The sequence below is a fragment of the Fukomys damarensis genome, unplaced genomic scaffold (genome assembly GCF_012274545.1).
Source record: "Fukomys damarensis isolate Sample0158 unplaced genomic scaffold, DMR_v1.0_HiC HiC_scaffold_2, whole genome shotgun sequence".
NCBI classification, from domain to species: domain Eukaryota; kingdom Metazoa; phylum Chordata; class Mammalia; order Rodentia; family Bathyergidae; genus Fukomys; species Fukomys damarensis.
In genome coordinates this window covers 8,403,508-8,418,094 of record NW_022900914.1, presented here as the reverse complement: position 1 = coordinate 8,418,094, position 14,587 = coordinate 8,403,508, and the positions used below count along the sequence as shown (strand labels likewise).

Genomic DNA, 14,587 nt, shown 5'->3' with positions numbered 1-14,587 from the left:
AAAAAAAAAAAAAAAAAGATACAAGTGCACAGGCTGTCTGCTATGTGAGTGTATAAAGAAGACCAACATGCACACCGAAGTCTTCCTTCTCACTGCAGAGCAGACAGTTAAATATCCGCCTCAGTCACTGCACACTGTCCTCTCTGGAATACAAAGGGCCTCTTGCTCACTTTCCTTCCTGCCCTGCTTCCCCTCCCTCCCCGCCCTCCCTCCACCTATTTCCTCTTCTTCCATTCTCATTATTCTCCCCATCGTAGACAACCAATCCAGCGTCTGCCATATACCCTTGTGTCCGTAGGTGGGGCTCTGAAATATGTACACAGAGTCTCCTCTCTGCAGGTGGGCAGAATTCCCCTGCCCTCCAGCGAGGCCAAACTTCTGGCTTGTGCTGGCAGAGGCGCAGGCTGTCAGAGGGACACGGGATGAGTTTCCAGAGGACACTGTCGCCTCCTCCTTGTTCCCTCCTTTGATTCTAATCCCCTCCTGTTAGTGTCATACTTTATGCCACGAATGTCTGCATTTACGAGAATACTGCTAAACTTGATGGTTTTAGTGAAATTACAAATGATGACGTGGTATTATTACATGGACTTTTTGTTCTTCTAAATAAAGAATCTCTAATGAGTCTGTAGTCTCCACCTCCTCCTTTCCTCCTCCCCCTTCTTCTTCTTTTGAGGCCCAGGTTGGCCTCTCACTCACAGGATACAATATTATTCCATCTCCTGACTCAGCACGTTTTTGTTATGACTGTTTGCTTACCTCCTCCTACCTTACTTAAACTGAGTCTTTACCCTTGGAAAGATTCAAAGCTTATACTACTCTTAGAAAGTGATTCTCTTATTTTGGTACTTTTTTCTTTTGGTCTGGTTTGGGGTTTTGATACAGGGTCTTGCTTTATAGTACAGACTGGCCTTGAACTCACTATATAGCCCAGGTTGGCCTCTAACTTGAAGTGCTCCTCCTGCCTCAGCCTCCTGAGTGCTGAGATTACAGGCATGTGCCACCACAGCCAGCTATTGATTTTTGTACATTTTAGGTTTTTTTTTAAAAAATTCTGGGTATTAGACTGGCAGAGCCCTATTTTAGTTTCCAGTGCCAACCACATTCGTGGTGAGTTTATCAAAATTAGCCAAATACAAGAACTGAAAGAGACTTTGCTACTATAGAAAGATTCAGGTACTACATGAGAAATTTTAGGAAAAGCTAAATTTGCTGTAAGAAAAAACATTCACAAACTGAGCATGGTAGCACACACCTATAATCCTAGCTACTTGGATGCTGAGTCACAAGGATAACAAGCTCAAGGCCAGCCTGAGCAATCTAGCAAGATGTTGTCTAAAATAAAAAATAAAATAAAAAGGAGGGCTGGGATATAGCTCAGCAGAGGAGGAGAAAAAAGAAAGACATAAAAGAATATAATTAAATTTCAAAAATTAGGACAGATAAGGGAAATGTTATTTCAGAAAGAGAGGAAAGGATAGGAACTCTTTTAAAGGAAAATCGTGCATTACAAAAATGGAGGAAAAAATCACGAGGCAAACTTTGTAGTACTTCTGAAGTCAGAGGTGCAAAGGAGTCCACATAAACTCAGCAAAGCTTGCACACAACACTAATACAGACGGACTCTAAAGTCTTTACGAGACAATGACCAACACTTCACAGAGCAGGGACAAGGGCTAAGAATCTATGGGAAAGGCTGGGGATTTAGCTCAGTGGTGCCACACCTGCCTCACAAACTCAAGGTCCTGAGTTCGATCTCCAGTTCAATCTATGGGAATTTTCTGGAAAGTACCAATTTTGGAATATAATAAATAGGACTTGTAAACTAAGACACTGTCCATTAAGAGCCCACATAAAAAGAACTATACAAAGCTGGTGGGGGTGGTGTAGGCCTATAATCCCAGCCCTTGGGAGGCTGAGTCAGGAGGATCACTGAGAGTTCAAAATCAGCCTGGGCTACATTGTGAGTTCCAGGTCAGCTCAACTACATAGTGAGACCCTGTCTCAAAAAATAAAAATAATAAATAAATAAATAAAAGAAGTATACAGCATCACAAAAAAAGAGCCCACATTTTCCAATTAAGTAAGATTTACAGTTAGCCAGCATTGGAAAAAGTCCTAAATCATATTTAGATTTTGCCAATGAGAAATAGGTAACATTGCAAAATGACTCCTATGAGAGTCCCATTTCCCTTTCTGATTGTAAGTCCAGAAATAAGATTTGGTTATACCCACAAAATCTGTGGAATTCCAATTTCTCACACGTCTGACCTTTTCTCTGTACAGCCATTACTAATAATATTTGGTACGTGGGAAAGGAATGATTTTGTTGGGAAGAAATTCAAAATGATATTGTGTTTTTCTGCCATGTGACTGTTTTCATCCCCAAGCTGGAATCTGGTGTGCTACCAAAATTAATAGGACAGATCAAATTATTAACAATAAATAAAGTTTATAATAATTTGGATATGAAAGGCCAATCTTTCTTAAAATTAGAACTAGCCACTTCACATGAGGTTACAGCCACAAAGTCAATTTGGCCAAAAGAAAAAATAGAATTAAAAGATAATAAACTATTTTGTAAGGTATCCATGATGAGGGGAAACACTGTCAGTCCGATTAAAGACTACAGTACTTCTTCCTTGGGAACCCATGAAATGACAGATGACACCAGTGCAGCAGGAGGCCCCGGGAGGCCACGGAGGCTTTGGCAGTGGCCTTCAGGGCCTTGGTCATGGATGTGACAGGAGCTGAGGCTAGGCTGTGGGGCCCACAGTGGAGACCAAGGACAGTGGATCGCTGTCACCAAGCTGGTCCAGCTGGCCAAGGGTGTGCAGATCAAGTTTCTGGAGGAGACTGCTCTCCTGTCCCTGCCCACCAAGGAGTCTAAGACCCTGGGACTTTTTCTTGGGGGCGTCCCTCAGTCACGCAGGTTCAGAAGCAGTGTGCTGACCAGTGGGCCAGCGTCAGGTGTTGACTACAATGGTCGTGTGGGTTTGGGCAGAAAGTGTTCCAGGGAGGTAATAGCCACTGCCATCCGAGGGGGTGTCATCCTGGCCCAGCTCTCTGTCCCCTGTGTGGATGGACGGGTTACTGGGGGAACAAGACGGGCAAGCCCCACACCGTCCCGTGCAAAGTGACAGGCTGCAGTGACTCGGAGCTAGTGACCCTCATCCAACCCCAGAGGCACTGGCGTCATCAGCCCCAGACACTGCTGGTGGTGGCCACACTGACATTGGCTGCATCCCTACCACTCTGGGTAACTTTGCCAAGGCCACCATTGGCGTCATCTCCAAGACCTATAGCTCCCTGACCCCCAACCTCTGGAAAGAGACCTTGTTCACCGAGTATCTCTACCAGGAATTCACCAGCATCCCGTAAAGACCCACAGTAGAGTCTGCCCAAGGACTCAGCTCCAGCAGTAGCTGCAACACAGGATTTTTATACAAGAAAGAAAGTGAACAAAACCTTAAAAAAAAAGACTACAGTGACATATACAGAGGATGATGTGGTGTTAGGAGGCCTATTTCACTCACTTGCTACTCTTTCTTAGTCTATTCTATGTTTTTAATGATTATAAATTTCTTTTATTTAGTTACTTTTTTTGAGACAGGGTCTCACTATGCAGCCCAGGAGGGCATCAAACTCCCTGAGATCCTCCTGCATCAACCTCCTGATTGCTGGGATTACAAGTGTGCGCCAGCCTATTTAACATTTGTTTCTCACATAACTAATAGATAAACTCAGAATGTATCACTAAATTTAGCAGACTTCTGGCCTCCATCAACCTGGAGCTAATAATGCTTTAACCTAACACCCGAAACCTACAGAACACATTTCCCCGACTTTCTGTAGCGCCCCCTACTGACATTTCCACCAATGACACTGCTATTGACACGACTTCATTTTCTGTTACTATAAAAGTTCCTTTCACACAGTGGAAGGTGTCATTCAGGGTAACTTGAATCTATGTTCCCAGGTCATGGTTATTCATCTTTGGCTTGGAATAAACAATTTCCCTATTTTCTTAAACACACACACAGAGCCAGGGATTTAGCTCAGTGGTTCTGCCACTTGCTTTGCAAGCACAAGGACCAGAGTTTGATCCCTGGTACTACAAAAAAAAAAAAAAAAAAAAAAAAGCCAATCGAAACACACACACACATACACACACACACACACACACACACACACAAAATGAAAAACTCTGCCTAAGGTGCTACAAATGTTTTGCTGTTGAAACTCAGGGTTGGATGAAACTACTGCACCAATCCTGAGTAGCAAGGGATCTATGAGAAGCACAGAACCCCACTGGGCGAGAGGTCCCTGCTCTTGAGAGCTGCGTGTCATGACCCTGGGATAAAAGAATGGCATTTGGATAAGTGAGCAAAACTGCATGCTTTCTAGGCCTGAAAGAATGGTCTCTCATACCACAGATTATGACTGTGCCAGAGGTGTCAGATACTGAGGTTTAAATAAGCCAATAGGCAACAGGGCTGCCCGTCTCAAGCCCTCAGACCGGTCAAAAGCTTCTCCCTGGCAGGGGGATCAGGCAGTCCAGTTTCTTTCTCTCTAACCATCCGTGAGAAGGAAGAGGCCCATGGAACAAACTGCAAGTTCTCTTAGCTTTCACCTCAGTGCTTCTTTCTCAGAAAGCTAAACCAGGCCTCTACCGGAAATGTAATCAGGTCCCTGTCAAGTCCAGACTTCCAGGGGAAGCGAGGAATGTCCTTTCCCCATGGGAAATAGGTTCAGCCTCAAGCCCTCTGCAGGAACCTACCTGCTGTCACTATCGGGTGGTACTGCCGCCAGGGAAGGCGGGGATCTGGCTCCAAATTTGCCGAGCCTGGTCATATCCATTGCCACGGCAGGACACAGACAGGGGCAAAACCCTATTAAAGACACCTACAGCCGCATGGAAAGAGATCCCCTTGTGCCCAAGTGCACTCCCAGCGTTTCATGGCCTGAGAAGCTTTGAGGAGCTCCTCCGCTGCAAGGCTCCAGTCCTTTGGAGGCTGCAGTAATACTCAGCGGAACCTGGACTTCTCAGCCTTTCACATCAGGGTTGTGTCCACCGCAGGGTTCTAGAGTAAAAGGAAAACCTGCACAGGGAACACAGTGACCAGCGTCAGGTGAGACTGATGTCCGGGGCACTCTCCACACCCAGAGCAGCAGGGCCCACACCAAGCATTCCAGCATGTCACCCAAGGGCCACCGTCCTCTCCTGGTACAGCTCAGGTCCACCCTGCACCTGGCTGTCTCTGTCGGCACAGCGACTCCTGGATGCACCTGTGTGGGCTTCTCTCAGAAGTGTCCTTGGAGAAAGTTCTCTGTGACAACTCTGTCTCAAGCCTGGCTTGGTCTCCAGCCTCTGGGGCACGGATACCGCAGGACAGGTTCTGCCACATGGGTCCTGAGCAGCTCCAGGGAGAGGGCAGGCAGCTGGGCCGTGGAAGCACAGCTTTGTTCTCATGGGTTGCTGTGGTTTAGATCCAGATGTCCTCCCAGAGAACCGTGTGCTCACAGGTGGGCTTTGGAGAGGTGAATGGATCATGTGGGCTAAATGGATCATCAGCCCCGTGATGGGTTTATGGCTACACGTGAATTGGGAAGTGGAGGAGGAGAAGGAGGAGGCGGAAGAGGAGGAGGAGGAGGAGGAGGAGGAGGTGCAGTAGAGTGAGTCCCCACCTAGAAAAAAGACCTGTTGATGTAGCTCAATGGCAGACTACCCATGGGTTTGATTCTCAGTACCACAAAACAAAACAAGCAATAATATTGAAAATGGGCATAATTAAAAATTTTAAAATTAGCCACTAAAGTACAATACTAACGAACTCCTTTACTTTTAATGTGGTTTTATAGTTTTTTATATGATGCACTTGATCTCACCCTCTGTTTCCACCGTGCCCCTCTGCCATGCCGTCCTGCCTTGGAGCCAGCAACTATGTGAGCCAGGAACCTCTACAAACCTCTCTTCCTCAACTTGAGGGTGTCGGGTATTTTATCTCAGTGACAAGAGAGCGACTAAGATATGCATTTTCTTTCAAAGTTGCTCAGGCAGAACTACTTTGTGAAAACGTGGGACAGGTGAGGACCCAGGACTCATAGGCTTCCCGGCTCCCCGCCCCCGTGGCCTCTCATAGTGACTGCAGCTTCCCGAGTCCTTGCTTAGTTTGGTGCCATCAGGCCCTGCTCTGTCAGGTAGGGAAGAAGCTGGTGCATGGTCCCATGTGGGTGGAACTGACTGTCCAAGATGTGTGGACACCGACACCAGACACGGTCTTCACCCCAGAACTTGGGCCCAATCTCCCAGGAGTTGTGATCTGTGTTTGGTCCAGTAAACCCTCAGAAACTGTGTAAGTGGAGGCTCTTTTGAAAAAGGGCTCAACCCACTGGCCCACATTTATCCATCTTTTTCACAATTATACCATGATATTCTGTCAAAAGACTTGCTAACTTGGGCATGGTAGTGTGTGCCTGCAATCCCAGCACTCTGAGAGGCAGGAGGATTGCAAGTTCAAGCCTAGCTAACTGGGGTATTTAGTGACTGTTTGAGACCCTGTCTCAAAATAAAGAAATTTAAATAACCGGAGATAGACCTCAGATCATTGTAATCCCCAAGCTAAAAACTCATTTGCAAAGTAAGAAATAAAAAAGTAATATGAGGAGCTTTTATTTTTCAGTAGTAGGGATTGAACTCAGAGCCTTCACATTAAGCTACATCCCCATCCCCTTTAAATTGCAAGACCCAGTCTTTTTAAGTAACTCAATTGCCCAGGCTGGGCTCAAATTTGCAATCCTCCTGCCTCAGCATCCCAGAGTGCTGGGATTACAGGGGTTTGCCACCACACCTGGCTAAGTATGGAGAACTTCACACACTAAGTACTTAGGACTGTGTTTAGGTTTCCACAAATCCTTAGGGATAAGTTAAATTACATTGCAGAACTGCAAAAGCTACTTGATGTGATCAGAGTATTAATATGCAAACTTCAGCTCCCATACAGCAAGTCTCCATGGTAAACTGTTTCAAAGAATGTATCAGTCAACTTTGGAAGGGTAAGAGTCACAGAAGCAAGGCTGGTAATATTTACTCCAGGACTATTCAGAAAAAGCAGAATTTTATCCAGTGGACTTTGTGAATTTCTACTGACACACAAAGAGCCTTTTGCTTGTTTTTATTAGGTGCTCGGTTTATTATGCCACCCAGTGTCCCTTGTTCTGAGACCATGCAACAAAATCTTTCTGATTCCTAAGCAGTTCTATCTACACGACTTGAGAATGTTGCTGATGTTCAGTGAGTCAGTTCCTGCAACTATGATTTCTTCCTTCTTCCTTCCTTCCTTCCTTTCTTTCTCTCTCTCTCTTTTTTAAAGACAGGGTCTCACTATGACGTTCAGGCTGGCCATGAACTCCCAAGGATTACAGGCGTGCACCACCGCTCCTGACATGTAACTATGATTTCACATGGTAAACGAAAAATGTGGATGCGGATTCCATTTTAACTTCCCAAATAGCTAGACTGCAGAGAGAAAATCTGCTAATTATTTCCTTTCTGCATTAGCACTCTGGTGCTTACCTCAGGCTGTTGCAGTTTAGTCAGCAAGGTCAAGAGAAGAAAAGGAAGAGTGGCAATGCCAATTGCTCTTAGACTGCTATCAATGAACCCAACTCCCTCATCCCCTCAACAATCACTTCCAGGGTTCTGGGTAGAGTTGCTGTATAGCATTTAAAAGAAACAGAACACAGCGTTCTTAAGCTCGGATTGGAGAGTAGGAATATGCACGAGATGATATCTATACCAGGAAACAGCTCACAAGTGCAACCGACAGCCTTACAATCTCACATTTATGACTTGGATGCCAAACAGAGAACTTCCGTCCACTTGGTCAACAAAGTTTTACTACACAGACAGTAAATATGTAAAATGTAAAGTAAGTGTGAAGTTGAGTTATCCTAGACATTGTTCATTAAAACAGATTTTATTCCATCTCACATTTTGGTAACGAATGTGGGCTGTTTCCTGACATAGCTTCCCCGGTTCTCCAGACACCAGTCCGGGGTCCAGCGATTCCATGAAATCCTGACGTCATCCACCTGGAGTTCACATCAGCTCCCGCGAGCCGAGGAGCTCAGTCTCACAGGCTGTCCCCACGTCACATGCCAACTTCAAGTCTCCGGCCACCTGCACATCTTGAATAACTGGCTATAAGTCACTGTTCTCATAACCCCTTCCATAGGCTGGATTAATTGCGGGAATGGCTCACAAAACTCAGAAAAAAAGTTTACTTCTATTTCCCAGTTTCTCCTAAAAGATCTAACTCAGGAATAGCCAAAGGGAAGAGATCTGGAGGACAGGGTACATGGGGAAGGAAGGTGACAAGTACAAAGCTTTCTCTTCCACTCCACCATCCTCCCAGAACCTCCAGAAGCTCTCTGAACGCCATTAATTAGGGTTTTTCAACCACTTACAGGTCCAATTATTTAAAGATACAATGACCAAACATTGTGTTTTTTCATTAATTTTTATTATATAACAGGAAATATAAAAATGACAGTTTTATCAAATTTGTTCAGTATTTTTTCTGTGTATGGTATATCTTATTCAATACACAATGCAATGTTATAATCTGGACAGTAGTATTTAGTCTCTTTCCAAATTGTGTTTGCATTGCTTTCTTTCTTTAACAACACACTTTACACTGTCATGTTGGCCTTTCCTGTTTTTCTGTGGGTGATAAAATTTCAATAAAATGTTTACCCATTAAACATAATGAAGGCATAGATGACAGACACCTCGTTGCCATTTTGCTATCCTGTATTTTTCAATTTTTTAGTCTATTAGACCTAATGTAAATTGTAAAAGACTTATGAGCCCCTTGTTTTGAATAAATAACAAGAGTTCCGTGCTGTTTGGTCCAGAAGGCGCATAAACATTTTATACTAATATTTTTCATCATTTTTGATTACAGGATAACTTGTTAGATGTTGGTTAACTCTGTCAACACCACCCATAGAATTATTACAATCCTGACCACTACTGGAATTTGTTTAGTTTCCTTTCTTCTTCCAGGATCTATCATTTCTGTATCATGAATAGTTGACAATAGGAAATGGTCTTTTTTGTCTTTCCGTGTCATAACATAACATGTCTCTGATGTGCTAACATTTCTGAAAGCTTTTTCTTTTGTAAATGTTTCGCTCTTCCTTACTGCTCAATCTCAGTATCCCCAATATGTAGGTTTTGGACAATAAAATAATATCACTGAGGGGCAGGGGATTTAGCTGACTTCCTTGCAAATGCAAGGTCCTGAGTTCAATCCCCGGTACAAACAAACAAACAAACAGGGCCGGGGATTTAGCTCAGTGGTTCCAGCACCTGCCTTGCAAGCACAAGGACCTGAGTTTAATCCCCAGTACCGAAACAAACAAACAAACAAAAAATATAACTGAGTTCTAGGTAAGTATAAGAATTACATCTAATGTACTTACGATAAATTGTTATAGATTGTAGCACAAACTATAGGCTATTTTTCACAAATTAGTAAAAGAAAACAACCAGAACTTATTAGATTTCATTAGAAATGAGCATCAAAGGCGAATACAATGTTCTAAGTAAAAAAGTATGCAATAGATAGTCGATATAAAACCAGCAGATGGGGCCGGGGATTTAGCTCAGCCGTTCTACCAGCAAGCAGAAGGTTCTTCGCTTGCACAAGGTCCTCAGTTCAATCAACACATGTAATATGTACGAGTGCATCTCATGCAAACAAGAATCGACTGGTTGAAACAATGCCTGCCCGAGTGACGCTCGGGGTCAACTGTCCAGTGCTTAAGATTTCTGTTTAGGTCCACTGAGCTATTGGCCATTGGCGACAGCTCCACCATGAGTCCCTCTCCTCCCCAGAGGTCTGCAGCGGGCCGAAATTCCCCAACTCTAACCGCACAGTCAGCTCCTCTGGCTACCAAGGCCCACTCCGATGATGCCCACCCGCCAAGAGTTCCCTGGCTTGGGTCTAAAACAACCCCCACAGCTTCCTGTGCTGAAAGGTGACTGGATCACAACAGAATGGGATGTTGGGAGGGGTCCGGGGCCGGAAGAGGCGGGTCCCTGCGGGTGGCTTGGAAGGGCATAGCTCCCTCCTCCGTCCCTTCCATCTCTATTTCCTGATTGCCATACCGTGAGCAGCCTTCCTCTGCCAGACCCTTTTGCCTTGCCTTGCCACTTCTGCGTTGGAGCCTTCCAACCATGGCCTGAAACTTTTGAAACCACAAGCCAAAATAAACCTTTCCTCCTTTAAGTTGCAGGTGTTGGGTATTTTGTCCAGCAATGGGGAAAGTGACTAAGATATCCTTCGAACATGAAGAGTTTCCAAAAGGACTCAAGTTTTGGTTTTGCTTGTGTTTTTTGAGACAGGGTCTCACTATGTGGTCCAGGTTGGCCTTGAGCATGCTATAGAGTTCAAGCTGTCCTGAAACTTGTGACTTCCTGTCGCAGCCTCCCAGGGCTGCGATTAAGTGTGTGCTGTGAGGCCTAGTTTAAGTCACAAGTTTTAGGGTGACCAGTTTTCCAGTTTACCTGGGACTATTTTGGTTATAGCATTGAAAGTCCCTAAACAGCCCAAAGGCCCATGAACTGATGAGTGGATAAAGAAGATGTGCTTTTTAAATACAGTGGAGTACTACTCTGCCATAAAGAAGGATGAGCTTCAGACAGTTATAGCTAAATGGGTGGACCTTGAGGTCATACTCTTAAGTGAAATAAATCAGACACACATGTTTAAATACTACATTGATTCTCTGTTGTGAGAAACCTAAAGTGGAAATAAGGACTGAAATGTATAATGGATGTTGGGAAATGGGAACAAAGCGTTCAAATGGGAAGGGGCACAAGGAGGAGGGAGGGAGAAAGGAAGGAAGGGACAAGAAAATAGTGAAAAATAGAAGGAAAAAAAGGAAACAAAGCTTCTGTACATAAGGAGGGGAGGGGGCTTAAGGGGGAAAGGGATAAAGTCAATGGCAAAAATGATAACATAAAACTAAAAGCAAGTCCCAAGTCTCAGGAAACCCTCCAGTCCTATGATGGCCAGGACTCTATTTCCGTATTCCTTCTTTCCTAAACGTGATATGGCTAAAAGTTTGACTAGATTGTCTTTCCCACCATTCTTTCATAAGTGCCCTTACCCACCCACCCCCATTTTACACAAGCCATAGCTCTTACCCATCCCTAAGTTTATTCTAACAAATTGCCCTGCAGTGAAACAGCTTCAGAGCACCGAAAAAAGCGACACTTAGAAACAATGACATCCACAAAGCCTCCTTTAATCCGGAATTATGGCCTTTGGGAGGGTATCTCAGCCATGACTTCTATGTTCCTGCTGAGGGCAAATCATAGCATCAGGAATGAGGTAATCCTGCCTTCTCTGTAACAGTCTGAATTCAGGTTTACTGTACAGTGGAAAACAGGTAGCACGAAGGGTTTGTTTTGGATAAATTTATTTTTTCCTGGTACCAGGGAACAAACTCAGGACCTTGCACTTGCAAGGCAGGCACTGAAATGCTGAGCTATATCCCTGGACCCCTGACCGACTATCTTAGACTGAGTCTTACAGTTATAGTATTCAGGGCCAGGATTTAGCTCAGTGGCACTGCACCTGCCTCACAAGAGAAAGGCCCTGAGTTTGATCCCTGGTACCATTAAAAAAAAAAAAAAAAAAAAAAAAAAAAAAAAAAAAAAAAAAAACAAATAAAAAAAAAAAAAAAAAAAAAAAAAAAAAAAAGAATTACAGTATTCAGACAGGCAGAAAGACAATAAAGAGATAAGCACTTGAGCAAGAGTATAAATCAAATAACACCAAAGAACACTCAGTAGCATAGCATACATTCTCTAAAGTGCATACAGAACAGTCTCCAGAATAGACCAGGAGGCTGGCCACATCACCGGCTACAGTAGGTGAAAAGGATTCAAATCAGACAAAGTACGTTCAGCCATGACACATCAAATTAGAAATCAACAGCAGGACTAAACTTGGGAAATTCACAGATATATAAAAATTAAACCATATACCTCTAATAATTCAAATAAGATATTGCAAGGGCAATAAGAAAATAGTTTAAATGAAAAAAAATACAACCACTGGAATTTATGGGGTGCAGCTATAGCAGTGAAAAAGAGGGAATTTTTTTAAATTAAAAACATTTTTGGTACCAGGGATCGAGCTTGGGACCTTGCGCTTATGAGGCAGGCGGCGGAACCACTGAGCTAAATCCCCACATAGGGGAAAATCTATAGATACAAATGCTTACACTGAAAAAAAAGAAAAAAGATCTCAAATCAATACTGTAGCTATCTTAGAAAATCAAAAAAGGAAGAACCTACTAGACTCCAATCAAGAAGAAGGAAGATTAGAGCAGGAATAAAAGAAATATAAAATAAAAACAAATATAAAATACGAAACACAGCAAGTTAGTGAGACCCTGCCTTAAAAAAAAAAAAAAAAAAGTAAAAAAGGCTGGGGATGTAGCTGGAAAAAATACTGCAAAAAGTTTGAATAAATAAATAATGAAGGAGAGGACATCACTACAGACCAAACAGAAATAAAAAGGAATATAAGGGTTCTAAACAAACATGCCAACAAAAACAGGTAATGTAGATGAAAACAGACAACCTAAGAAAAACAGATTACCAAAACTTACTCAAAGAAAAACCATCTGTCCTTACTGGTGTATTGAAATAAGAATTAACACCAGTCCTTCACAAATTCTTGTAACAAATAAAATAGGAAGGAACACTTCCAAATATGATATCAATTTTATTCTAATACCAAAACAAAAGGTATCACAAGAAAACTCTGACCAATGTCTCTTATTAACACAGACACAGAAATCACAAACAAAATACTAACAAACAGAATCTAGCAACATACAAAAAAGATCTCACCATGTCCAAAAGGGATTAAAGCAGGAATCTAGGCTTTGCTTAGCACTGAAAGACCAATTAATTAATGTAACATACTATATCGATTGAATAAAGGCAACTACACGATCATTTCAACAGACTTAAAAAAAAAATAAAATTGTTTTCTGGCACCAGGAATTGAACTCAGGACCTTGCACTTGCCAGGCAGGCACAGTGTGAGAAAAAAACTTTACAAACTCCAGCACCCTTTATGATAAAACCATTTAGCCAACTAGAAACAAAAGACAACTTCATCAATGTGACAAAGAGCGTCTATGAAAGGCTACAATTAACACCCTACTTAATAGTGTAGCACAAGATATTTCTTCTATAAGATCAGGAACAAAGCAAGAATGTCTACTTTTATTTTCAGTCTTGGAGATTGTACCTAGAGCCTCACGCATGCTAGGCAAACTGAGCTTCCCTTCCTACCCTTGTTCTTTTGTTACAAGGGAGGGTCTGGCTTAGCTGCCCAGGCTGGTCTCACACTTGGAAGACACCTGCCTTAGCCTCATGGGTAGCTGCTAATACACACATGTGCCATGCGCAGCAGGATTTACTCCCTTATGACTTCTGTTCAGTGCTGTCCTGGAGGTTCTAGCAAGGCAAGTAAGCAAGAAAAAGAAACGGTATCCAAGCTGGGAAGCAAGAAATAAAACTTTATCACAAATGACATGATCTCCGGATCTAGAGGGAATATACTAAGAAATTATTAGAACCAATAAACAAGTTCAGCAAAGTTGCAGAATATGACATCAATACAAAAACATCAATCATAGGGCCAGGGATTTAGCTCAGTGGTGCTGCTGCCTGCCTCACAAATATAAGGTCCAGAGTTCAAACCCTGGTACCAAAAAAAAGAAAATTTAAAATGATTCTATTTATACTAGTATAAAAAAGAAAATAACTGGGGCTGGGGATTTGGCCTAGTGGTTCTACTGCCTGCCTCAAAAGCACAAAGGCCAAGTTCAATTCCAGTACCAAAAAGAAAAATGAAAATAATAATAATAATGATATACTTAGAAGTAGCAGGCACAGTGGCACATGCCTATAATCCCAGTATTTTTGGTGGGTGGGTCAGAAGGAGGGCAGGTTTTTTGTTTGTTTTTGTTTTTTGAGGCAAGGTCTCCCTTTGTAGTTCAGGCTGGCCCTGAACTCACTATGTGTAACTCATGCTGGCCTCGAACTTGTGGCGATCTTCCTGCCTCAGCCTCCCAAGTGCTGGGATTACAGGCATGCACTACCACGTCTGGCTTTGAAAGATGGAAAATTTAAGTCTAGCCTGGGCAATTTCGTGACTCAGTGACCCTGTCTCAAAATTTGTAAAAAAAAATTTTAAAGTTTTCATTGTGGGCCAGGGGTTTAGCTCAGTGGCTCTGTTGCTGGCCTTGCAAGTGTGAGGTCTGGTACCAAAAAAAAAAAAAGTGCTCAATGTGAAGGCCTTGAGTTCAATCCCCCAATACTGGAAAAAAAAAAAAAAAGAAAGTCATTTTACAAAAGTTCAAGATTTGTGCATTGAACACTATAAGATATCACAGAAGGAAATTAAAGAAGATGGGCCAGGGATTTATCTCAGTGGTGCCACTGCCTGCCTCACAAGCACAAGGTCCTGAGTTTGATCCCCAGTACCGA

The 14,587-nt window shown here is 43.0% G+C and overlaps 1 pseudogene; it reads left to right on the top strand.

Annotated features, from left to right (window-relative positions):
• Positions 1–3,425, top strand: part of LOC117285593 — a 4,305-nt pseudogene extending 880 nt beyond the window's left edge.
• The last annotated feature ends 11,162 nt before the right edge of the window (positions 3,426–14,587 follow it).